The sequence below is a fragment of the Tinamus guttatus genome, unplaced genomic scaffold, assembly GCF_059628265.1.
Source record: "Tinamus guttatus ecotype Peru unplaced genomic scaffold, ASM5962826v1 Tinamus_guttatus_pri_ptg000115l, whole genome shotgun sequence".
NCBI classification, from domain to species: Eukaryota; Metazoa; Chordata; class Aves; order Tinamiformes; family Tinamidae; genus Tinamus; species Tinamus guttatus.
Window position 1 is genome coordinate 8,053,606 of NW_028288649.1, and position 26,194 is coordinate 8,079,799.

The 26,194-nt window shown below is 37.6% G+C and overlaps 1 protein-coding gene across 1 annotated transcript in view; it reads right to left on the reverse strand.

The window, feature by feature from the left end:
* Positions 1-23,525, reverse strand: part of RARB (retinoic acid receptor beta) — a 298,547-nt gene extending 275,022 nt beyond the window's left edge. Inside the window, exon 1 of the mRNA XM_010228387.2 lies at positions 23,443-23,525. The gene's annotated coding sequence lies outside the window, so the exon portion shown is untranslated. The remainder of the gene's footprint in view (positions 1-23,442) is intronic.
* Between the last annotated feature and the right edge of the window lie 2,669 nt (positions 23,526-26,194).

Sequence of the window (26,194 nt, forward strand, 5' to 3'; positions counted from 1 at the left end):
TCTTTGGAAAGCTGTCAAACCTGAAGGGATATATTTTTCAAAAAGGGTGTAAGGAATTGAATATGCAAATCCTATTTACAGTAAAGATAACAAGGGACTGGAAATTCAGCCCAAAAGGTGTGCTTGCTTATCTAAAGCGGAAAGAATTATTCTGTACCTGGCAGTGGTAGAACAAATTAGAGGAGGATTCATACAGCAACTGTGCTACATATGTTTGCTTTATATGTTTACTTTTGGTGTCACCACGTTGGTCAGATTTTAGTAGCGCAATGGAAATCTACACAGGAGATAAAACCCAAGCCCACAGTGAAAAGGCAAGCCATAGTAGACACACCGGTCTGAATACACCTTCATCAGAGATCTTACTAATCCATTTTCTTCAAAACTTTTCAACTTGAGCAATTCCCTGGATGAGTTCACCTCTAACACTTCCACCAAAGAGCACGCCATGCAGCAGGAGGGAAGGTTTTCAAACGAGCTCTCTCCGGTTCTGTGTTCAGAGGTGAAAGGATGCCATCCCTGAAAATCCCTGGGCTGACTTTCCACTTTCCTTCACCAGCTTTGCACTAGGAAAACCCACCTGATTCCAGCCTGGCATCCCCGTCATCATTAGCAGGAGGCACCCCATGGGGGATGACTTTAGAAGACAGCAGGAATAAACGGAGAGATTCAGAGACATCAATAGCTTATGTCATTCCCTTGAGATGGGCCTTCAATATCAACAGTTTCAATATCAACACTTATTTATTAATGAACTGTTAATTAATCAGTTTTACAGACTTAGACAAAACACATCCAAAAACACACAGCAGATCTAGTGATAACAATGAACTGAAGAACATGAGAGTTTCCCTGGCATTGCAAAGGTTTCCCATTTCTCAGACAAGTCTGACTGGCTTTCAAACAGGTCAAATGAACCAGTGTAGACTGACGTATATGCAGCAGCAAAAAATCCTTGGGAAGTGTAGAGTCTGTATTTATTGCTAATAAATTTATTCTTCAATATGGAAACACACAGTGAATGAAAAAATGTAACAATTGATAATCACACATTAAAAAATATGCTGCAAAATTATTTTATCATCATAAATGACTCAGAATTACCACTGAATAATGGAACCAGCTATACCTTCCTCAAAGCAGTAAGTCAAATCTGTTCAATGAAACTCTTTCTTAAAAACAACCTTAGGAATAAAAGTTAACAAATTTATTTCATGTAAACAAAATCGTGCATCCTATGATTAAGAATCTGCAAAGCAAGCCAAATAAAATAAGCAAACAGAATTGGCATTTCATTCTTTTGAGAGCAAGCAATGCTAAATAGTTAATGACTTTAAGAAGAAATTAACAGTACATGTATAAGATATTAAGAAATCTGGAAATATGGCAAAATGTTGAGTTAGCATTAACATATAAAACTGTCTTCAGTGAGCAGCACTGCTCATCCCAGCTCTAAATCTGGCCCTTTAAATGCTCCACACCTTTTATTACTGGGTGTAGTCACATCCTAAAGTGCCCCACAGAGTAAAACGTCTCCCAAACGTGGGAATTGCAGCATGGTGACATAAAGCTTACTTTGAATCTTAGAGTGAGCCCCAAACACGAAACATTTGCCTATAGTAAGTGCTTCACAAAGCTGGAAAACTGACAGTTGTGAAAAGGAATTAAAAGTGTTAACAGGTATTGAAGAAACACTTAACCATTACAACTCCACACACATCCAAAGAAAACACTCTGAGGCCTCCAGTGTGCAGGAAGATGTCAAGAGGGAGGAATCATTTGGACTGAGCTGGAAAAATCAGCGCAAAACAAGCCAGATAGATAAGAAAAAAAAAAAAAAAAAGTGCAATGCAAAGTGTTTTCTTCTTTACAACAGTGGAGTATGAGGGACTTTCCTTGTTCTTTTAGCAGCATTCCAGTTACTCACACACTTTATTCAAATCCTCCCTGCAACTTGGTAGCTGTTGAAAGCTCTGTCTGATCTCTGTCTCTCACAAATTTCATAGGTGGAAGAAGAAATGTCTTAACTTGCCTTGATAAATCAATTCTTTTAAATGACGACTATCATGTTTTAATCTAAGTGCTATAAAACCACTAAAGATGGAAGTCGGTGTGCTGTGACAAGAAGCAAAACAGATCCAAGATGTTCTTATTTGCACTTAATTATGACACAGCTGCTCTCATTTCGTCAGTAAGGCGATATAACCTGACCCAGTATTTTCAGCCTTGCCTTTTTCTGATCCGTGCGTGTCAGAAAGGTTTGCTCTTCCTTCCCCCCCGCCGCCTTTTTGACTTCTGACTTTAACCTCTTAGGTTGCACAGCATTAATTAGCATTATTATACAGAATGAATGGTACTATAAGAGTCATACATGCCACGTATCATAATCTTGAAACCCATTTCAGTTCTATCAGGCGATCTTTCTAGTTTCCATGCAGTAAAGATTGCCTCTGCTTGAAGATGAGAGTTAATGGACAATAGGGAGGGCATGTCGAACTGAGGTCACAGAATTAAATATTATTTAAGAGCACAATATGCAGTGCCACAAATGACATTTTTTGCAGGGAAATGGTGATATTGGCCTCGGAGTATATGAATGATGTGCATCCTTCTCACAGTTAAATTGTTCCTTAATAGAGACCAAGCATGAAAAAAAGACGCAAGTACTTTTAAACACAAAGAAGATCACAACCTAAAACCTTAGGGACAAGATTTTACTTGTTTTAATAAGGTTACTTTATCCCACTGGAGTAAAAGAGAAAGATCTTTAAGACCTTTATGCTGCCAAGTTGTCAAAGGTAGAACAGACTCCTTTAACACAAACGAGAGAATCAGTCCTTTGTGTGTGTGTGTGTGCATACATATATGTATATACATATATATGAATGCACACATACATATATATATATATATGTATACACACATGCACACAAACACACAAAAGGATGAACAAAATACTCAGAGCAGGGCATTTAGGATGCAGAGAGCCAATGGCTGTCTTTTCCTAAAACGTGAAGGGGAAGCTGTACTTCAGGTTTCGCTCTGAAAGCTGCAGATGGCCAGATCTACCAGCATCGTGGATGTTGATGCCATAAGTAATTTAAGATAAATGCATAAAACTAAATATATGCTTTCTGATAAAGCACTGAAAGCTAAAGCAGCTCATTCAATTCCATTTGGATGCTTCTTCCAATCTTGACAGCCTCCCAATTCCTCTTGCTCATCATTATCCTCCAGCTAAAGAGCATTCACATATTTGACCTGCAAATCTCAAGACACTCTGGCATGGACCAGCCCACCTGACAACTATTATTTAATTAGCACTGATACTGTGATATTTCAGAGGGTACAAAGTCACAACTCATCATATAAATTATTACACAAACTCATTCCGTTTAGAGAAGCATAAACTGTCTAATAGAAAAAATGTTAAATTTATCAAAAATTATGATCAAAGGTATCTGTCAATGTAATAAAAATAAATTTTATTATTCAGAACAGCAAAATCAAGAAGGTATTTTTCAATGACAGAAATTAATAATAAAATTTAGGGCATTCTTTGTCACTGAAAATCATTTTGAATAATCTGCACAGAAATTAACTTCATACCTACAGTATTACAAAGCCCTACAAATCTAATTTTACACTAATGACTCTAGATATCATAACAAGAAAGTAAAGCCAACTGAAAACATGCAGAAAAAAATCTGCATGATTTTGCAGGTCAAAGTTGGATGACTTTCTGTAAAGTTATTAATAACAAGCAACGAAAATCTGTCCACCCCTAGTGTAACCCCCAGTTTCCAGTGGATGGAAGTGTTTCTTGGAGAAGTAATGGCAGTAAAATAACATATAATTAAAAAAAAAATAAAGAATCATGGGCTCCTGAAATGACAGTTGTAACCTAAACATTCCCAAATCACCTAGCACTTTCTCATTATCTACCCTGACAGAACGTGTAAAAAGCAAGAAAAGTACAGAGTACTTTGCAGAGGCGATGCAATGCAGGAGAGAAAGCGAGACAGCACAACACACACGATCATTCAGACTCTCCTTCTACTACAGTTTGGCCCCACAAGCAACCCAGTCTTTTTCTAGAGCTCACAAATGCTTCTTGAAAGCACACGACTACATTATGCACTTCTCATACAGAATCATTTTTTAGGAGCATGAATGACACCACCTTTCCTAAAAGAATTCAGGCAGTACTGAGCTGACCGATTTGCAGAGGAAACAAGAACACCGATCTCTCTTATTCTCACCTCTTCTGCCCGTTTTTGATGAGTCTCATGGCTCACTTACCTAACCTATGTGTTTCTAAAGCTCTAAAGCCTAGTGAGACTTCCGTCCCCAGCTTTAATACCAGAGGTTCTGCTACGTCTTGTCCTGCTAAAAGCTGTACTGCATTTTGGCTTAGCTCCGTCTCCATCTGTTTTGGACAGCATGGACAAGAGACTGCAGCCATACGCCTGTGCCATTGCTGTGCCATATTACAAGACCAGAGGTGACCGTGGCCCAACGCTAAGGCACCCACCTGACACGATCACTATTTTATGTTCAGAGAGGCTCTGTGCTCCAGTTCCTCCCTCAAGCGTTCGTCTGCAGTCAAAGAAGTTCCATTAAGGAGACTGACTTTTGGTAAACCTAAAAAGGTTTTACCAAATATCTTCTACAATGTAAAAATCACTGTACTATGGCAACAACCTGAAGAACACTTAAAACCAGGGTTAGCTAAGTCCTCAATTAGTTCTGTTAAAACCAATGAAGAATGCTTGAGCTTAAAATTAATTTCATGTGTAAATGGTCTGGAAAAGGATCTATACTCCTACTGTAACACCACTGTTACGATTTTATTTCTTTCCAGTTCATCAGGCAGTTCCTGTTTCTGGCATGATATATCCTATTCTTTCACCATACAGCATAAGTATTTACAGTGTCTTGCATGGGAACTTCCTCGTGGAAATAAATAAATAAATAAATAAAAGACATGAACCCTGGATGCCCCAGAAGTCTTTATCTTCAAGAAAAATGTAGAGTTTTTGAAGAGCATATCCTCAGCTATGCTCCTGAGTTTCCCTAAATTAATGTTGTATAGAAATTTAAAGCAGTTATTTTAAATCGATTTCTACTTATAAAAAACAATATTTTCAAAATCAGTCAATAACTTGAGTTTTTTTCACAGTTCTGCACAAAATTGCTTATTACAATTAAGAGACAAAACAGAATCTCACGGATACTATGAGGCACTTGCAGTGAATGCACAGTAGGCAAGAGAAATTTTAATCCTTAAATACACTCTGCAAGACAAGATAGGAATTATTGGACTTACCAGAGGATCTGTCAAATAACCTCCCGACTACATTTACACGGCCTCTGAAGCACATCCCGCGCTACTCTTCCCGCTCCACAGCTGGAGGGGCTGGTCATCATGGACATACATTAGAAAACTATCCAAGTAAAGCAGCCGAGGCTCAAGTGAGTCTGTGAGAGCCAGCGCCGCACGCTGCCTTCCGCGCTTTCACTAGCCCATCTGATCAAACAGAGCTGAATTTCTGAAGTCTCAGTGAATGCAATGGTACAAACAATACTCCTGGGTAATACAATGACCAAAGAAGTAAGATTATTTATCATTGTGCTTTGCAAAGGGGAACTTCTCTGGAAGCAACAGGAGGGTTTCTATATAGAAAAGATCCCCCTTGATTGTCTCTTTGATATTAACAAAAGGCTCTATTCTCTCCTCGGTGTGAGCACATAGTTTCCCTTTACACTGGAAGACGTTACACATGCACTCAGAGGAGTTTTCCCCATAATCTCTTGTGTTAGCATCCTTCAGTTTCCACACAGCTTTCCACCCATGGCCCCTTTATGAGGGGAAAAACACCCTACATGGTTAAAAGCTAAAAGGAATCCAATGAATCTAAAGGACGTAACTTCACAAAGCATGCTGCTATAGCCAGTCAACCCTGGGGTCTAGGGCTAGCCAAATAATCTGGGCAGTAAATCACATTCTGTATTTATTTATGAGCACATGGACAGGAAACAGATTTTTACAACTGCAGTCATACTTTGATTTTATACACAAGTTGAAAACCCTTCCACTGAGTAAATAGAAGAATTACACACCACGCAATTTCCACTTATTTTCAAGATGAAAGCGGTGTGTGTTTGTTTAAAGAAGGCATGCTGCACACCAATCATTTACAGCACATATATCCATAAGATCCTCCAGCATACAAAAAACCTTAGAATGTTTCCCACACCGAAGAAAAGCTATAAGGGAATACTGCAGAATATTATGCAAAGGAGTAACATTCACCTCAACTTTCTCCCTAAGCAAATTTCCAGATCAATTTAAACATAATCCCTTGCTTGAGACTCCACTGTTTCCTATCATGAAAAATCAAATTCTTCTGTATGAGGGTTGCATTTTCTAAATAAAGGGAGCTGTGGCTGAAATGCCGATTACCCAGAAGAAATCCTAACAAAAGCAAATGCAATAAACTATAACTTTACGCTACACACTATAGGCAGTTTCACCACAAATGCAATTGTAACCATGAGAACATAGGTGTCTTTTGAGTCCCATTACATACAGGTAAAATAAGGATATTTATGAGTGGGCAAAAACTACTTGTACTCATTGCCCTGGGAGAAGCATATATATTCATAATAGCTTGCAGACCTGAATAAGTTCTGCACATTTACTTTGTTTCAAAAGAACACATAAGCTATAACACAGTCCAGAATTTAAGCTCTCTCCAAAATGGTATCTTTTCTGTGCAGGAAGAAAAATCCACACTCAGCTGATATGTGAATACATTCAAGCACATGCTCCATCAAATGTACTATTTGGTACAACTTAAAACCTGCAATTCTTGGGGATAACTCTCTGAATACTGTTAGATAAACATGCATCACTACATATTTATCAGAGACTTCCTTTAATCAGAAATATCTCCTCTCATAAATAAACTCTCAAAGAAACAAAATCGCCTATATTTTTGTCATTTTACTCTTTTTTCCTCCCCTTTTTAAATTACGATAAGCTTGAGACTTCAGTATTCACAGAAGAATCATATACTTTCTGTGGCACTAGAGATGCATAAAAATGTAAGACTCTTAGGAAAAAATGAGCAATCAAAATTGATGAATCAGATTAACAAGATCTGTGTGCCAGCTAATCAAATCTCCAGTCCTAACAGTAAAAAGTACCACAGAGAAGAAAGGTATATTGCAATTCACAGGTTTTTACTACCTGCCCACAGTATATGTTTTTTTTTTCTATCATCATGGCTTGAAACATGAGAGTTTTCTCTTTTTTATCCTATCTTAATGTTGAAGCTCAAATCATTCATGCAAATGTCTATTCTTCTTTTTGAATTTATCCACTTAGAGACATCTATTTTACTGCAAGTTCCCAAAGTTGATTAAGTATCGTACAAAAAAACCCACCTCTTTCAATGATCTATCTCCATTTATTGCCTTTCAATGTAGTTCTTTGTTCTTGCTGTAAGCTAAAGCAGATGATTTATTTATACATACACCCCGCTGACTGTTCATCCTCTAATCTAAGCTAGTTCTAATTTTTTCAATACCTCGTCATAAGGAAGTCTTCCCAATGTCACTAATCATTTCTGAGCACTAGATAGTCCTTTATTGCATTTTCCCGAGTGACAAAGAACAAAATGTTCCATTCCTGCTATAAAGCAATGTGATGTAAACCAGCGATAATTACGAACCAGGATTTTTCTGTAATTCTGTTGTGTGACCTGTATGTGTCTTTGCTTTCTGTTTTTTTGACACACACACACACACAAAAAAAAAAAAAAAAAAAAAAAAAAAAAAAAAAAACGCTAACAACTTGCTGGCTTTATTTTTCTGCAGTAAATGCAGTTAATTTAATATCCACCAACACACAATTAGGTCAAATTATGGACTCTTAAGCTCTTTATTTGCATTTGCAAGCTGTGATTTGCATCTGCCACCACAGTGCCTATTCGCTGAGCTCTTCTAGATCCTAATCTGTCAGCCTTTCTCCAATTTATTGCCACCCACAAATCCTATCATCTCTTTAGTCAGTTTTGAGTGTTTTTTTTGATCCTTGTTAAACAATAAAATTAACAGCCTTTGCCCTATTCCTCATATTCATCCATCTCCCAGTTAATTTTCTTTGATCTTGAAGCAGCCAATGTACTGGTTTCTTTCTATGCTTCTAATTCCGCAGCCACTTCTAAGCTAGGAGAGGAAGGCAATGCACTCACAGAGAGATAACTGGTGCTGCTTCATCCCGTGCGTGTGCAGAGGGCCCTGTGATCCTTCCTGCACGAGGCACATGACCCACTGGAAGCCACAGGGAATTTGGCTCCTCCAAGACGGAAGAAGGTGAAGATCTTCCAAGTAGTATATTAAGAAAGTAGGAAGGTTAGGAAATGACACCGGAGAAGACCTAGTCCATGGGGAAGAGCCTTTGACATACAAACAACAGCCTCTCATTCCGAGTGTGTCTCGTATCTTTGAGGTCTCTATAAAATTATGTCATGCGACTCCTGTAGAAGGAATAGTTCTGGTAAATTTGCCTTGTGCCTCCCTAGTATTTTTAAATGTTTCTTATAGGGTAAAATTTGGGGATGAGAATTTTTATATAATCCAAGAATATATATACATATTAATTCCTTCTAACACAAAATAATAATCTATTTTAGTTTTAGCTTGTTTGATCTTCTTCATGGGACCCAGCTGTATTTACAACAAGAAAAAAATCTATTACAGTCTGTCAACTTACTTTCCTTTCATGGTCTCTTCTTCCTAGGAAGATGCTACCTCAAAGGGAGCAAATGGCCACAGACAGGGCTGTAATGCAACAAGGCACTTTCCCCTACAACAGCCATTATGCAGAATACAGTGGAATATCAAATTAGACAGCAACAATACCAAACTGGAAAAGCAGACACTCAGCCTTGATGGAAATCATCAGATTCTCAAATATTTCACTCATTGACAACTGATAGATTTTCTTCCTTCTCAATTCTTAGCAGGGCAATGCAGAAGAGGGGCAATAAGCCACTCTGAAATACCGTATACCAACGAAATTCATTTCTATTGTTGAAAAAGCATTTGTCCCAAAAGGCACTCATCTAGCCTCAGAAGCCTGCAAGCAGCAATGCTTCTAAGAGCTCACATGCATCCCACAAAAAGCTCTACCTATTTAAATGGCAGCTCACAAATGTAGCAAAAATGTAGAAAGCACTTCCATTTCTGTGATTTTAGAAAGTTCTTTGGTACGCTGGGATGCAGTTAGTCTTCAGTAAGAAATTGCTCCAATGGGTCAGAAGTGATTTTTTAGCACTGAGAACTACATTTATAGTCCATTCTGTGCTTTTTTTTTTCCTTTCTGAATTTCCTCCATGTTTATAAAAACAGTTTGTCCTTGTTTACTTCAGCTTTTGTGTCTCCATCTAAACTCATCAGAACCAATGATTCGGAAATACTCCTATGGGAATCTTTTTTAAAAGCACAGTATCAGATGGTCATTTCTATCTTAAGAAACAGCTTTCTAAAGCAAAAATAGCATTGATCGCCACGGCTATAAACAAAGCATCTGAATATATCTAGGAAGGAGGGAAAATATTTTATTGCCCTTATCTTTATTATCAGCATAAGCTTTAAGGTACTGGAACAACAGCAGGTAATAACCTACAATCATTACTGGAACTGGGTAGGCAAAGTAGCCCAATAACTTAAAATCATAAAATGTTCCCGAGTAGCAATTTTGAGTTGAAAATTTTTAGAAGAGAATGATAAATTATTTCTTCTCTTCAGTGGATCAATACGGTATATGCTCCATGTAAAACTGAGATGACTGCAAGCAAGTATCTTCTTTTCTTCATGGACTACCATCTTATATCTGTAAATCGTTCCCTCATATTTCATTTAATGAATTGCCAACTCACTGCCCATTTAAGTTTTTGTCATAGCGCTCCTACCTAATCATCTCAATTTATATTTAAAAATTAAAGGAATTTTCTCAGAGCGAAAAAAAAGAAAATGCATGAACCTTATAAGCTCAAAAAATCAGGAGATAAATAACTACCATCTTTTAATTTAATCTTGACTTAAAAATGAGGCCAAAAGAACCATATTTTTAATGGCTGAATTTAGAAGGAGTGAGAAGATGCTGAAAAGCTATTCAAAAATAATAAAGTTTGTGCATTTAATTCCTGAATATGTATCTACTTTTGTATCACTTATTTCTCTTGTATCTACTTCCTGCACTCCTATTTCTATCTCCTAAGTCTACTGCCATCACATGTAACTGACTAAATATGTGAGTATCTTGTGAAAAAGGGACCTCAACTAAAAGCCTGTATTAGTCTGCTGAAAAAACACTGGACTCAACAGGGTCTGGATCAGGCTTTAATGCTGCCCTCCCTGCAAGCTCTCCACTCCTAGAAGTCTGTAGCTCTTCAGGACAAAGATGATGATTCTTTATAGCCACCGTTTTGTAAAGACCTACTATAATCCGGTTCTGATCAGATGCAAACAGGCAAGCAGTTCACTTTTCTTCATCGCTAACACAGGTTAAAACATTACCCCCCAAGTTCTCTAAAAAGTGTACAATGTGGTATTGAACAGACCCTTTCATTGCTCATTACTCAAAAGCATTTCAACATGAGCCCATTCCTATTCATGCAAGGTCTCAAATAAACGTGCATTCAATCCCACTGACCTCAGTTGTGGCTTTAGGCCTAATCATCAAGCACATGCATAAGTACCCTCACTGAATACATACTTCCTGAATGGGCCTTCATCATTTCATACATGAGAGATGCAGAACACTAGTTGAAGATAGGAGAATGAGTATGCTTTGTAAACAATGAGAAAAGGAAGATACTGAAACATTACAGAAACATCACAAGGAGAATTTATGTCCTGCAGCAGATACAAATATCAGTTACGAAAGGCGATTTTCTCTTGCACAAAATCAATGATAGAGGCTTCTTGGGCAACCTCAAGGTAAAGCTGTATTTTGTATGATCATCCACTTTGTAAGAAGTCCCACTTGTGTGCAAGCACTGCCAACCACAGGAGAAAGAACTGACAATAAACTGGGTGGACTGACTGAAATTCAATTGTCCTAGTCACAATTTCCATAATAACAAAAAATGTGATAATCTTTTTCACATTTCAAAAGAGCTATCACTCCACTAACCAGCCTTTACCCCAATACTAAAGGTGTAGGGGAACCTATGATGAAATATTTACAGCATATGGCAAGTTCCTTTTCTGAAACAAACAAGCAAAAGTGAGAAGCACATACAGGCAAATAAGTTTTCTACACAAGAACAAACTGGAAGTAAATATGAACATGCTTGTAACAAGCAACTTAGATAATATCCATCTTGAAAAAAAATTTAGATACACTTTAATATCTTACATACATATAAAAAATCCCAATCCCTTATTAGTTCTGCTAAAATAGGTTTGCAAAGATCTTTCTTTTTTCAAAATAATACACATTTGTGAAAACAGAGTGATTTAAAGGTTTGTTTTTATGTTTATGATGAGAAAGTTTTCTAAAATGAACCTTACTTTTATTTATTTATCATTGGTCGTGAGCAACAGTTCATGACCAGAACAGGTCTGCTTCTCCCAAGGCAATTTTCACACTTTAGGACACTGGCTTTGGCCTAATCGAAAGGAAACACTGCTTTCTGACATGATGAATTATCTTTTTGACATAACAGACAGGATTGTTGATTCTCTCTGAGCTCAATCTTTACTTCATGGTCATTTTTATCAAATCGGTGCTGGTCGTGATACATCAAATGCTCAGAATTTCAATGAAATTATCATTCTAAAGGCTTTCAAACTTCTGTAAATTTTGTTTGGTTTATTTTGCCTGTGGTTTAGTCTCAGTGTCTTTTCATAAGTTTTTGCTGACTCTCATGGGCAGTTCACAATCTTTTCCTGCAGTTCTGTGACTAGGGCTTTGTCCAACCTGTCCTGCTCTTAAGATTTAATTTCCAGATCTCTTTTATCTGAAGATATTAATGTAGTGAGCTTTGTGCTTGTACAATGATCCTGGGTACAATCCATATTACTTGCAAGGATGCCCTTGTGGGAGGCTCTGTATTTTGCAGCGAGTTGGGAAAAGCCAACATGCTGTGTATTTTTATACATATATATTTACATATATTATACCTAAATGTGTACTAAAACTAAATATGTAATTCTATACTATACCAATACATAGTATATAATTACATAATTGTACTTAGCATGCATATAAAAATAGCAAAATGCACAAACACGTATGTAAAAACATAAAATAATTAACTATTACATCCAACAAAAGAAGTGAATAAATACAAAAAAGTCAACAGCAGGTATTAAGTTGATCTTTAAAAATATATAAAAATAACATCTTCCAAATAACACTACTGCCAGAAATTTTCTACATTCTCTTCAGTAGTAGAGAGGTGGATACTGACTTCGTAAAGGTACCTTCTTTACACACATGTAGGCTTTTGTAAAGAAATGAAGCAATATAATATGAAATACACTTTCAAAAGCGACCATTTTAGGAAAAAAACACAAACGATGCAACAAAAATATTGCACCATAATTTTTTTTTTAACAAAACAGCATGGTACCTGATGCATTAATGGTCCATAATGTTATTGAACAAGACTACAAGAGAGACACTTTACTTGCACTTGCTTGTCAGACAATTACTCTTTGCTACCGTAATACTTCATGTGCATACTTCCAAGGAAGACTCATGAACGCACAGGTTCATTAAGGGAATGAGAGAATCGATTGTAAAATGGAAAAGGCCGAGTGAGGTCATATTTCAAAGAGATGAATATGGTACACTCCATTATGTTGTAATCAGCCTCTCTCTTTCATCCCAGGAACTGTAATAGTCTATCCTAATTTTCAAAACGGGGAGGAAAAGAAAAAAAAAAAAATCTCGCTGCCTGCTTCATACCTTCATCCCAAATACAGTGAGGAATTCAAATGTGCTGCAGGCAGTTTCCATTTACCATGGTCTTTGGAGCAGACGGTATTGATGTTGCTGACCATTTTTCTCCTTAATAAGAAAAACATTCAAATGCTACTAATATTGCTGCCTTGGCAAACCACATTTAATAGATGGGACTTGCCCTGTACATGACACATAGAACATCAATCAAGGCTGAATTTTATTTCAATTTATTATGGTTGCTGTCTAAATGAAAAAATGCTTATATCGTTAAAGTGTCTTACAATATAAATGTGCAAATGATGTAATCACCCATTTGGGGAGCAAATTCTGATTTTGATTAAAAATATCTACAGTTCAACTTCTAAATATTTAATAAATGTAAAAACAAAAAATACAAGCACGTTAAGAAACCACAGTAATTGGTATCTGTGCTTTAATATGGTTTTGTGCTTGATAGGCTTTTATCTTTAAAGATGAGTTTATTAGGTATTCTTCTTTTAAAATGGTAAGAAGCTGTCTTTTTTAATCATCTAGAATAAATTAAACCACTTCATTCAAGACTTTTATTCTAAGTGATTATTTATCACAAATCTTTTCTTGCTAAGGTCAGCTCTATCTAGACTCTGCAGCTGCCGGCCTGCAAAAGCCCTCTCATCTTTCTCAAGCAAGCAACTCTGGACACCATACTCTACTTCAAAATGAGTAGAAAACAGCATCTTGAAAGATTGAAAATACTTAATTTGATAATTTACTAGCATGCCGAACCCTGTCCCAATTCTACAGGACAAATTTAAGGCTTAAGCACATTGGCAAGTGTCCTATGCAGCAACTGACTTCACCAGGGCTTCACTATGGTCAATGCTCTCGATCAGCTATACCCAGGATTGCATAAAACAGTGCATGCTCTGGTGAGCATCATAGAGTGTCATAAAATCCAGGTTAACCCAACATTACTTAGAACCTTTTAAACTGTCTTACACTATTTTCTATATAATTCCTCCCACATTATTGCTTATTGACATACAATTATTATATAAATAAAATCCCCTCACCTTAAAGCGGTCACTGCATTCATTTGGCAGTGCTCAGGAGTCCACAGCCTAAGTGCACTGTTAAGCATTTATTCTTCTTTGATGGTGCATACCAAATATTATAAGCACTCAGCAGGCCAGAAAAATCAGTTTTACTAGAAAATGTGAGTTCAGCATGGATGCACAAGGAACCTTCTAAAGTTTTTCTTACTCAAGCAGAGGTGTTTGCAAAGGAATTTGGTCACTGCAAGCAAAAGATGGGAAATACAAAAATTGTCTCGGAGCATAAAAGAAACCATGACAATGTACAAGATCGAACATACTTGAACTGAGAGAATCTGTAACTACTCAGTGTATCACTTGGTTCTGCGGTTCATCACATGGGCAATATGGAGGGAGCACTTGCTCATGCAAAAGTCCCTTCATCTTTGAAGGGAGGAACGAAGGCACACAAGGCACGCAAGCTTTTGATTGCTTTAGATCGTAGCCAAGAAACGAGGAGCAATTTAGACTTGGCCTTTTAAGAAACAATGGGTAAATAACTGGAAATGGAGGAAGTGCGGGAAAATTACATGACAGGTAAATGGGACTTTTATAAAACATTGCATATTGTAAAGTTTGCCAGAATGCACTGAAAGGAGAAGAGCCAGTTAAATCACATCCTGCTGCAGCTGTCCAACTTCTGAGCTAAAACGTTCATATTAATTCCATTAAACAATTAAAGAAGGAAATCCAAAATATTATTACAAGTAGTTGGCTTGACACTGTCTCTTTTCCAGATTTAACAGCAGATACAGTACCCTCAGCTTCAAAGCATGATGAATTTATACAAATTGTGGGAATTCACACCCTGAGGGCCACAGAACAGTTCTATGGAAACGCTACAAAATACAAACTCCACTGTACATTTCTGACATAACCGTTTTCCACAAGAAAGGAAGGATATGCCAGTAGTTATGGAGCTGGCCTGACACTTAAAGATCTCAATTTAATCTCCTTGTCTGCCAGACTTCCTTCCATAACTCCAGACAAAATAAATAATTTTCTTTACCTCAGTTTCCCGTCTTTAAATTGGGGACCGTTTATGAGTCTGAATCAATCAAGTTTTAAACAAAGGAAAAAAATATATCACTTTGCCATCTTTCTGCTCAGATGGAAGGTCACTTGAAAGCTCAATCTTCTCAAGGTTTGGTAAGTACATTGTTACATATCTTTAAATCAACAAAATACATTACTAATAAGCAACATCTAACACATTCCAGCTCTTACTATCACTGGATATCACAACTTCACAACTTCAGCTCTGTGATGGAAAAGAGATAGAAAAATCAGCACTGGTGAATCTAATAAACAAAATGCATTCATGGCCCATTACTTCAAATAACTTCACTATATAAATAGTCCACTCATAAAATAATGGCCTCAATTAACATTTAATTCTCACACAATGCATTTCTAATGTATCGCAAGGATTAAGAGTTATGCATGAATATCACTATTTTAGAAGTGCCGCAATCTGGAAGTACAGCCATATTTTCCACTTGATTAAAAGTAGTTCCTAGTCTCCCCCCTACTCCAGACTTTCTTGTTCTACAAGCAAAAAGTCTACTACATGTTCCTGGCTCCTGCGCTGCTAGCTGATGGTGATGCTCAGCTTTGCCTCTGAAAATTCACAAGCACATTGCTCCAGCACTACCACACACTGGAAAGTCAGAGGGTCGCACCAGAAAGGTCATCCTGCGATTACATTTGGGAAGTTTTAAGTGGTAAGAATGTATTCAGTGGAAGTGCATGCTTCAACCCTCCTTTTTATAACAAGGTGGAGCAAAGCAGTTTTTCTGAGACACTCATCAGGTTAAAAATAAATAAAAAATAAAAAATAAAAAATAAATAAAAAATAAAAACACCACAACAATGTTAGAACCACCTCTACGGGAAACAGCAACTTGAGAACAGGTTTGAAGCAGTCTTGTAGAAATGCAAGAGTTTCTAAGATATTATGTGGACATTTTAATAAAAAAGCATGATAAAAAGGCAGATACAATTTTTGTAACTCTAGCTATCTAAAAAAGCCCTCTCAGCACTCAGCAGTTTTACAGTTTTCCAACGTAAACAAACCACCCAATGTGTACTCTTTTAGCACAGAAAATAAAGTTTGCTGAGAAAGACAGTACGTTTGTCATACGTCCTTGCTTTCATCCTGCAACACAATGGCCGAGCACTGATGAGAGAATGCACAGTTCATTAATTAACCAAACACCAACAAAACCCACTCTCACAAAGACTGCTGCATTCATGGTGTCATTTTATGAACCGACCCTGGTACACACAGATGCTTTTTGTCCCATGGGTTTGAGCTAAATCCTAGGGAAATTAACTACTAGAGGAAACCAGGACAGAAAAAGGAGGGGGGCAAAAAAAAAAAAAAAAAAAAAAAAAAAAGCTTTCAGGGTATGCTGCAAGATCTTGCTGAAAAGACAAAATAATGCTTCCCAGGAATGCAGGAAGAAGCAAGAGCAGAAATCTCCTGGAAATCGAAAACGGACCTCACTGTGCCAATCTAATTTATCTGAAAAGAGCTTTCATGGAAAGAAATAGATGGAACAGATATTAAGAGCTCGCATAAGACAGATATAAATCTAAAATCTGCCAACACCTATTATCCTCAAAACATGTTTAGGGTTATGCCAGGACTTCTGCCTGTAGGTTAGTCTAAGGCATGAAGGAAAAAAAAAAAAAAAAAAAAACACACACACACACACACAAATTCAGGGAAAATGAAATATACAGAAAATACACCTGCTTTCTGCCTATCATTTTCCTTCCAAGCACTGTCTTATTTTAAATATATTGTTAATACAGGATGTTAGCAAGTGTCCCTAGTATGTTTTGTATACATCCAAGAAAACTGCATACACTGACAAAGATGCTTCTAGTTTTGCACAACACATGGCTTTTTTATATGATATGTTCTCTCTCGAAAACTACTCCTTCACAAAATGAAAATTCAGCAGAATCTCTAATAGCTTTCATATTTCAGTCTAATAGGTAGCGTGGCATTGCACTGCCACCCACCTTTGCTACAATATTGCACAGCACATTTAACAGACATTTGCTTCCTTCATAGAGTCCTTTCGCACAGCTTCTGCAGGACCTTAGTATTAACATTTAACAGAGTCTATGAGCATAAAGCACATTTATGAACACCTGCTGGAACATTTTATTTGCCTTAAGAGTTTTATTATAACTGTTAAATTTTCGTGCTATGCTTTATGGGCCAAATCCTGGTCCAGTTTTTTCCTAAACTCCCATTGACTTCAACAGGTATTAAATTTATCTGGATGTTGCTTCCCATACAAATTCTACATGGCTTTAAACAAAATTGGACCATTTCTAAGCACAATACTGGACAGCAAACACCATTATCTAACAGTTCTAAAAAAAATGACACTGCATCTACCCTTGAAATGGGGTAAGGCACTACAAACACTCCCCGAATCCGAGGTTGACAGTGGAAGTCATACACGTATCCCATGTACAAAACTCCATGTCCTTGGTGGAACGTGTTCCCCTAAACTCATCTGTCTACTCAGACCACTCACTATTGCTTTTGTCCTTCTCTAAGATTTAACTTATTTTGGAAATATACAGACCTTCCTTTGAATATCACTACAGAAAGCCCTACAACAGCCAGACGGATAGCTGGTAAGTTTTAAACAGGTAGGCAAAGACACTTCTGTTTCACAAAGGCTTGACAGTAAATGCTTGATTCAATGCATACTATGAAACAAAACAAACAAACAAAAAAAACAATTACAAAAATGAAATTATAGACACAGTGATGAATGGAGGCAGGTGAAACGTTAAAAGATCTATCACCATACACAAAAATCATTGATTTTCCCTGATTACTACTTAGGTGATCAGAGTGTATTAGGTACTAGTTGCCTGCTTGCTCTAGATTTTATTAATGCTCCAATATCAGACACCCAATTTGGAAATCAATGCTTACTTCATCATTTTTCTCTGAAGGATTCTATTATTCACAATTGATTTAACAGAAATGAAAGGCTTACCATTAACAAGACCCAGCCGCTGACACTTCTTAGATGAATTATTGAACTTCTAAAAGTGAATTAACTTAACCATCACCAAGACTTATTGTCTGATGTTTCTCATATCGAAGTCAGTGTATTTATAATTACAGAACCAAATGGTAGAAAGCAGCTTCTCTGACATCTCCTTAAATATCCACCATACTCAATAAGTAAAATTTAAGATTACTTCCAGGATACAAATAAATAGGAGTTACGGACCAAATTCCTACTGATGTCAGTGAAGCCTCACCACCTAACTGTTTTTTTGTGCCTTAAAATAATCTGCATCTTCCTTACAAAATTTCTAGACACAGGTCATTTCAGGCTTCAGAAATAAAGAAAACTAATTTATGGAAAGCTGTATCATCTAGCAATGAGACTCCTACAAAGGACACTATCTAGGGCTGGGTTAGCGATAGGAGGGAAGACCTTGTCCTCCTAAAAGCAGGCACAGGAAGATTCGATTGCTTTTAAGTACAAGATAAAGATGGATCTTCAACAAGACGAAAGTAGTAAATATTAGATACTAATGCAAGCAGGAAAAAAAGTACTGCAACTCAGTCACCAAAAGCATTGTGCATACCAAAAACAGAGGGCCTATACATACAACATGCCATCTGACCTAACAGATACCTACTCAGAACACAAACATTACGCCCATTTTGCAATTTAAAAAGAACCGCAGACTGCCCAAGGTGAATTCTTTCCTTATATATAGGGAATTCTAAGGCTTTTGTTCTGCACACTACAAAGCTGGCTACAGAATTGTACTACCCAAATCAACAGAAAGAAAAGATCCAGAAAAGGCAGTTCACCAGAGCAGCAGAAATTCATACTATTTTGTAATCCTACGGACAGCCTCAATGAATGGGCTTTCCCTAAGAGCTACGCAGCCAGCAGTGGTGAAAAGCTCCATACCTCAACAGGGTGATGGCCCCAAGCTGCACTCATCTACAGACAGTTCACTGTCAAGCTTGCCAGGAGCTGTAAAAAGCGAAACACCTTCCCTACACTAATCCATACTAGCTGGCTGAATGTGGTTCCAAAAACCACACATGGGGACCTATGTCCCCTTTACTGCTTTAGTCCTGTTTTGCGAGGTCAACTTGGTCATACTTGTCCCTGGAACTTCCCAGATAGACTTCATTTCAAGACTGAGTTGAGATCCTACCTGAGATTCATTTAGAAAGTACTCTTGATTAATAATGTAGATTTCTGCATCCTGAGTATGGTGGAATGATGAGGTAGCAACATACCCATAATAACTTTGTTACATAACCTTTAGGTCAACTGCTGCCTTAAATCACCAGAGCTTCTCTAAACTCTCAAAGGATTTAACTACTGGAGGCAAAGCATCTGGCTTTTTGCTAGTGTCTGAGGAAGACACTGTTAGAACAAACTCAATCTCTTCCTTACTGTTGTATTTCTCACTGCCAAAGCCTCCGATTCTGTTGTCACCCATATCTCATTGGAACAAACTCTTTAAAAATTAAATTTACACTAACAAAAAATTCATAAGCTATAAAGGAAAACGGGGCAGTAAGAGGTCTGACAGACAAATCACTACGGAACCAAAATTCTAAAGAAAATTATAAAAATGTTTATACTGAGAATATTTAAGTACAGATTTCCCATAGAATCGCACTTTTTAAAGAGAGGCTCCCTGGTCAGAACACAAGTCAGATGTAACGTCCATGTGTTTTTAAATGAAGTTAAGGTGAGCTACTTACTGAGATGTATTTTATGCAGCCATGTGATTACAAATTTCCTGCATCTTTCTTGGACTCATTTTTTTTATCCATTATGTCCCCACATCATGAATCTCCTAATGCTATGAAGACAGGTACAAGAGTGGTCCTACCAGTTCTGATGGGAGTAAAATGGTCATAATCTGGCATTCAAGAAACTTTTCAATTCCACAAAGGTTTTCATTTTTTTCCAGTTTAAAAATAAAACACTATTACTTTGGCACATAACTAGAGCTGCTCCTACAATGCAAAATAAATAATACTGCTAGCAAACCTCAACGCTATTCTGAGACAAAATTGTATTGGCAGAACTTTTAGAGAACTTCCTTTTAGATCACAGGTAGAATTCAACGTTGGCATAACTGTAAAAAAATTCACTGAAATTGTGTTACATATGCTTATTTATTGCAGCTCTGAATTGGCATTAAGTTTCTATAATGCAAACATATCTGGCTAAAGTGGAATTTAAACAGAATCAGTTCAAAAAATTCTCCCCCATGTGTGTATAATATATTATATTGACTTTTATGAACATTCTGAACCTCAAGAATACCTTCATGCATCTTACTAAATATCATAACCATCCAACAATTTTCTTTATTTGATATTCTTCAAGTGCCAAATAAAATTCTACTTGCAAGATCTACTTTTTTTCTGAATAAAGGGGCACCCAAAATACTACAAACCTCATATTTCACGACTTTTGAGTGTTTAACTTTGTTATCTACTTTCTAGAATGCTGCCTTTTTTCTTCTTCTTTTTTTGACATGCTGTATCCCAATCTTTTAAGTTAGCCTCCGTACAACAGTGCTTTCTCAATCACTGATCTCAATAAGGTTTTACTCACACAACTTCATTCTGCACAGCTGACCACGACAGACAGTTACACACAGATGCCCAGTGCAATTTCAGATGCCCCTGGACAACCAGGATGCATTGAGCTGACTAGTGCCAACAACCTGCAAGAAACCTTTTAGGGCAGCAGTTGAAAGCAGCTGAACTGAGTCCCTCTTGTCAGCAGGAAGAGCACAGTGCTACTCAGCACTAATGTCAGGCAGCTGAGGTGAGCTCAAGGGGGTGACAGCAAGGTCTTATTTCCTATCCCACTCCCCTCCCACGTGGAAAAGGAAGGTTTTTCTTACTCCCTGTTACTCACAGAGTGTGCACAGGTGCATTAAAGCAGCTACTGAAGGCAGCTTTGACAGAAGTGGGGAAGTACCATGCCCATGTCACATTTTCAAAGAGACATTGCTCTTCTCCCCTGCTTCAGCAGTTGTGTCAGGCTAGTTTTAGAGAAACTAGTGACTTGGGCAGGTTGACAATGTTTATTTCCAAAGGAGCTAAAGTGAGAGAACAGAAACTGATTTTTAGGCTTTTCTGTCTTACCAGATCTCAAAAAAAAAAAACAACCAAAAGAAAAAAAAAAATCCTAATTAGTTTAGAAAAGAAAAAGGCATTTCAGTTGTCTGAGAATTAACTTCTTGACAATTATGATCTGCTACAAACAAATGAGGTGTAAAACTTTACACAAGAAAAAAAAAAAAAAAAAAGGAACTTAAATACAAGAGTATTTCTATGCCCAGATTGTAGCCACAGGTTACTTATCCCGATAACACACAGACCTTGAGCCCAGTCATTCAGATAAGGCACTAAAAATTCTATTATTAGACTAATGGCAATATTCTTGCCTATTCCCCTTTTCCACCAATCTTTTCTGAGTGATAAAAATGACGAAAGCGTAAATTGGGTTTATTTTATTTAGGGTTTTGCATCCAATGCATTGCAACTCACCAGTTACTTCAGGTAATATGGCTAAGCGCATTTGTAAGACTTGATTGTAAAGGTCAGGCTGCCCACACAGATATCTTTTTAATAAAATACAACCCTTATTTTAGACATTTATTCCCTTTAAACTGTTCAACAAAAGTAATTTAAGAAGTGATGCTTGGGTTCAGACCCTAGAGTGTAAATTAACATATCGATCACACAGTTATACAGATTCAAGTAAGGTTAAAATGTGGAAGCTTTAGGCATATTTGTACCTAGCTCTATGAAAATAAAACATACCTTTTTTGTGTGTAAGTATGCATATATATTTTTTGTGATATTTATATATACATATGTATGTAAAATAATAGAAGATATTCAAGGATTTAAGGCCAATTTGCTGCAGATTACAGTAGAATCTTATCATCATCTCACTTCCCCCCCTCACTGTGGAAGTAATGTACCACAGGTGCTTCAGGAAGACTTTGATTTTCAAAAGTATGCAGTCTCTTTCCTCCCATATGCTATGGAGTCTAACAAAAACACATTTTTATTTAGGCTAAACCATGCCTTATGGGACACGCTTATGAGGAAGAAAGAGGACATGCAACTGGCATTTGAGACATACTGCCAGTGCAGAGCTGCCAAAAACACACAGCAGGGAGCATGTTTTGGCTATCATGAGCAGAATAAGCACGCACTCCTTAACCACTGCCAGCTGGCACTGTTTCCAAATACAGAATATTCACTAGTCGGTTTGGAGACTGGACATACTCCTACCCTTAAACCATGCTCCCATAAAAATGGGTTGCTCAGATACCTCATTAAGTTAGGCCTATACCCTAACTTACTGCCAAGTGAGAAAGACTTTGAACTTTATAAAAGAATCCTACATTTCTGCCTAGGCACAAAAAAAAAAAAAAAAAAAAAAAAAAAAAGAGAGAGAGTGATAGCGAGAGAGATAAAAGAAAGAAAGAAGAAAAAAAAGAGAGAGATCCTAATGTACCCTAGAGTTTAGAGCAATTTTAAGGGATTTGAAGAAGTTTTTGCCCACATCTCAAGAATGAGAAATAGCATCAAGTCTCCGTAATGAGTGGATATAAATTACGAATTCCAGAGACGCAGCATACTAAGAATACACACCAGCGTGCAGTAACAGTGGCTGGGACTGTGATTACAGAATACACTATCATGTCTAACACAACCTCTAACAAGCCTCACAACAAACATGCTCCCTGCCCTGTGTGCTGGGGCAGGTTTGTGGATAGAAGATTAATGCTTCCCTCCATCTGCTAATGAGTATATAGGTCCCCCAGGCTTTGCACCAAGGGTACTTTGCCCTTAGGATGAAACAAGGAAATGGGAATTTGTGTTCTCTTCTACTTGCATCTGGTATTCCCAGTAACACTCCCAATTGCTAAATGTGTATTATTCCAACTTTATCTACCAAAACCATATTTTATCTCCACAGGTTAACCATGATTCCAATTATATTTTCAAAGAGAACAGTTAAAAGGGGACCAAGCCAACAGGGGGGCACTTTTCATTTTTAAAATGCTTACCTGATACAGCGTGCATTGGTACTTTCCCTCTAAGTGCTCTATTCATTAACTTTGTGCTGCATTTTCAAAGTAACTGCACTCTTTTGGATTTCCCTTTCTCTAATGCTGATAGCCTGCTGTCAGGGACCGAAGAGCTCTAAAGGAGGAAATGGACCAAAGTCTGCCTTGCAAAGGAGAGGGTACTAATTAAAATCTTCATTTCTTTCAGGAAATCCTACAGGTGGATTTAAACTCACCCCTTAACCATACCTTTGCTCCCGAGAACTGGAAGCGAGTTAGAGAGAGTTTGACACTGCAGCGGTTTCCACAGTCCGAAGCCAATTTGACGTCCTGGAAAAAGAACAATAGGGAAGAGTAGTTACAAAGTATAATTTTGAACGTTTAAGGCAGACACACTCACCACCAGAACAATGACATTCAGGGAAAAAAATACATCAAATCTTAGTGCTATATTCAGTTCCACAATGAGAATCAAGAAACAGAACATTGCTCCTCCCCTGAGGTCTCTGGACATGGATTACTCAACTCTGTGACATGCTTTCTTCCCGTTCCCAGTGAACACCCATCAACTGCAACACAGCATCTCCTCAATCGCAGCTCCACGGAAAGTTCCGTGTCAGAATCCCCTGTGAGCACCTAAGGGAATTTCAGGACTAGTTGGCTGCATCTGCATCAACAGGGAACACATGCAACTAACTTGCCCTAGTTTAACAGAACTTATTCTTTTTTAAAAAAGGGGAAATTAATTTCAGCAAGATTGTAATAATGTGACCACTGCCAAACCTTTTGGTCCAAAAGGGCACCGTCCCTCTCAAGCCATTCGCCCCCAGCAAGAAAAGAAGGACAATGAAAAAGATGTCAGATGTGCTTAAAATAAGTAATTTACAGACACGCACACATATATACATATGTAGGTTGCTCTGCACACACTATCTCATCTTCTGTGAAGAATTGCCTGGTCTGAGTCAGACTTTACCAAAGTGAAGAAATCTCCAGCCACAAAAGGCAATTCTGCATTTCTCTGTTGTATCAGCAGCACTACAACACAGCGAATAGGGAACTAATGTAGTGCTCTGCTTTATCCAGCCTTTACGACTCACAATATGACTGGGAAAACACTTTCCTGATTTGGAAATCAAGCTGATAAAATGCTAAATCAATAACACCCACTTACTAATATTGACTAGTTACTAGGCTTCATAATTTACACTAATTTCCAACCACAGCAAACTGACTTCTAATTTTTTTAATTAAAATATAAATATTTTTTTTAAAAAAAAGACCTAGCACAGGGTTATTTCCACATCACAATCCTGTTAAATCAGACAGAGCTTTTCCCACACTTCTCTTGTGAATCTAGTGGAATTTGGTCTCTTTCTTAAGCTTCCATCAACAATAACTCATTTCCTTCAGCTTTTATTTAAAAGAAAAATCTCTTTTATATTTGGAGAATGCTAGAAAACCCATCCTGAGTATAACATCTAAATAAACAAAGCTAGTAAAAAAGATTCAAAACTTCTTACATCTTCTCACTACCAAGCCACTCTGAGGTCTTTTGGAAGCCTGACTTACAAGCGAAGAGCTCAAATAAATAACAATGCTTCAAAATGTGTATTGTTAAGAATATTAAAGACAAAAGTACAGCTCAAGATAAGGGGCAGAATGCAAAGCTGCAGCTTCCTGTGCCGACCGGGAGCGCGAGGCGACGCTCCTCCTCCCCGAGGCCCATATCGCACTACCAAGGCCTTGCTCCACGTGCCAGCGCACAGGTAGGCTGCTCCTGGAGGGAAGGGATGCTGAAGCCTGAGCACCCTTCAGAGCACCCAGGGATTATTCAAGCTTTCACACAAGCCATTTGCCCCTCTACAGAAGGGCCACACACAACTTGGCCCGCAGAGAACACACAGCAGTCTGAGGGGATAGTGTCTGCTTGCACTGCTGCAGGTTACGCTCTTCCTCTGAGGGGCTTTCTGAAACGCTGAACCGGATTCCCAACCAATAAGATTGAACTGTAGAAAGCATATTTAACCTAAGAATTGGTAGAAGCATTTAAGGTCATTTTAAAAAGAAAAAAATGTTTTTGTAAGGAGGGGTTTTCAACAACTCTTTCACTCCTTCCTTCTCTCACAAGTAAGAATAAACTTCTCTACTGCTGAATATTCTCGTTTGAGCCTTGCAGGCATCAATATGCAAAGTTCATCCCATTTCAACGCAATACTGCTCGAATAAATAACATTTATGACCCACAGAATCACAGACTACTTGGTCATCATCAACTCAAGAAAACCTGCAGCCACTAGGCCAAAAATCTATGGGTGTTTTCAGTGATGCCATTAGTGCTCCACACAGTTATTCAAGACAAGACACACTGTCATTCCGCCCCCCTTTGCACAAGCCTCGCAGAGAAATACAAAGTGATGGTAACACAGATAGTCTAAATATGATGCCACAGTTAACACTGGGGAATACTCAAACAACAACAACAAAAAACACTTTTTCTTTACACAAAACTACTACAACCATTTCAAATCAAGTATATGTTACATACTTTCTCAGTTGAAAAGAAATCACCTACACTGAGTAGGGCTAAACCAGTGAACACTATGACTTGAAACACTTTAAATTTATTTGTCCACGCGTTGTATTCTTTACACATGGCAGCAAGACTGCAACTGATCACAGCAGGGCTATAAAAGCACTTTATCCCATAGGCAGCTTAAAGTTGTTCCCTTTGGACATGGTCTTTGGTGCTACACAAAGACTTCTCTGACCCCATAATCAAAGAATCAAGAATATGCTTAGAATTACTCAGCAGAAGTCCATGGGAAGCAGCAGACTCCGTGGGAAGTCTTCTAACAGAATCACAGTAATTAAGGTTGAAAAGGACCTCTAGAAATCACATAATCCAAGGCCCCGATCAAAGCAATACTAATGTCAAATCTAGATTAAGTTGTTCAGAGTCACGTCAAGTTTGGAAAATCTCCAAAAAACAGATCTCCAG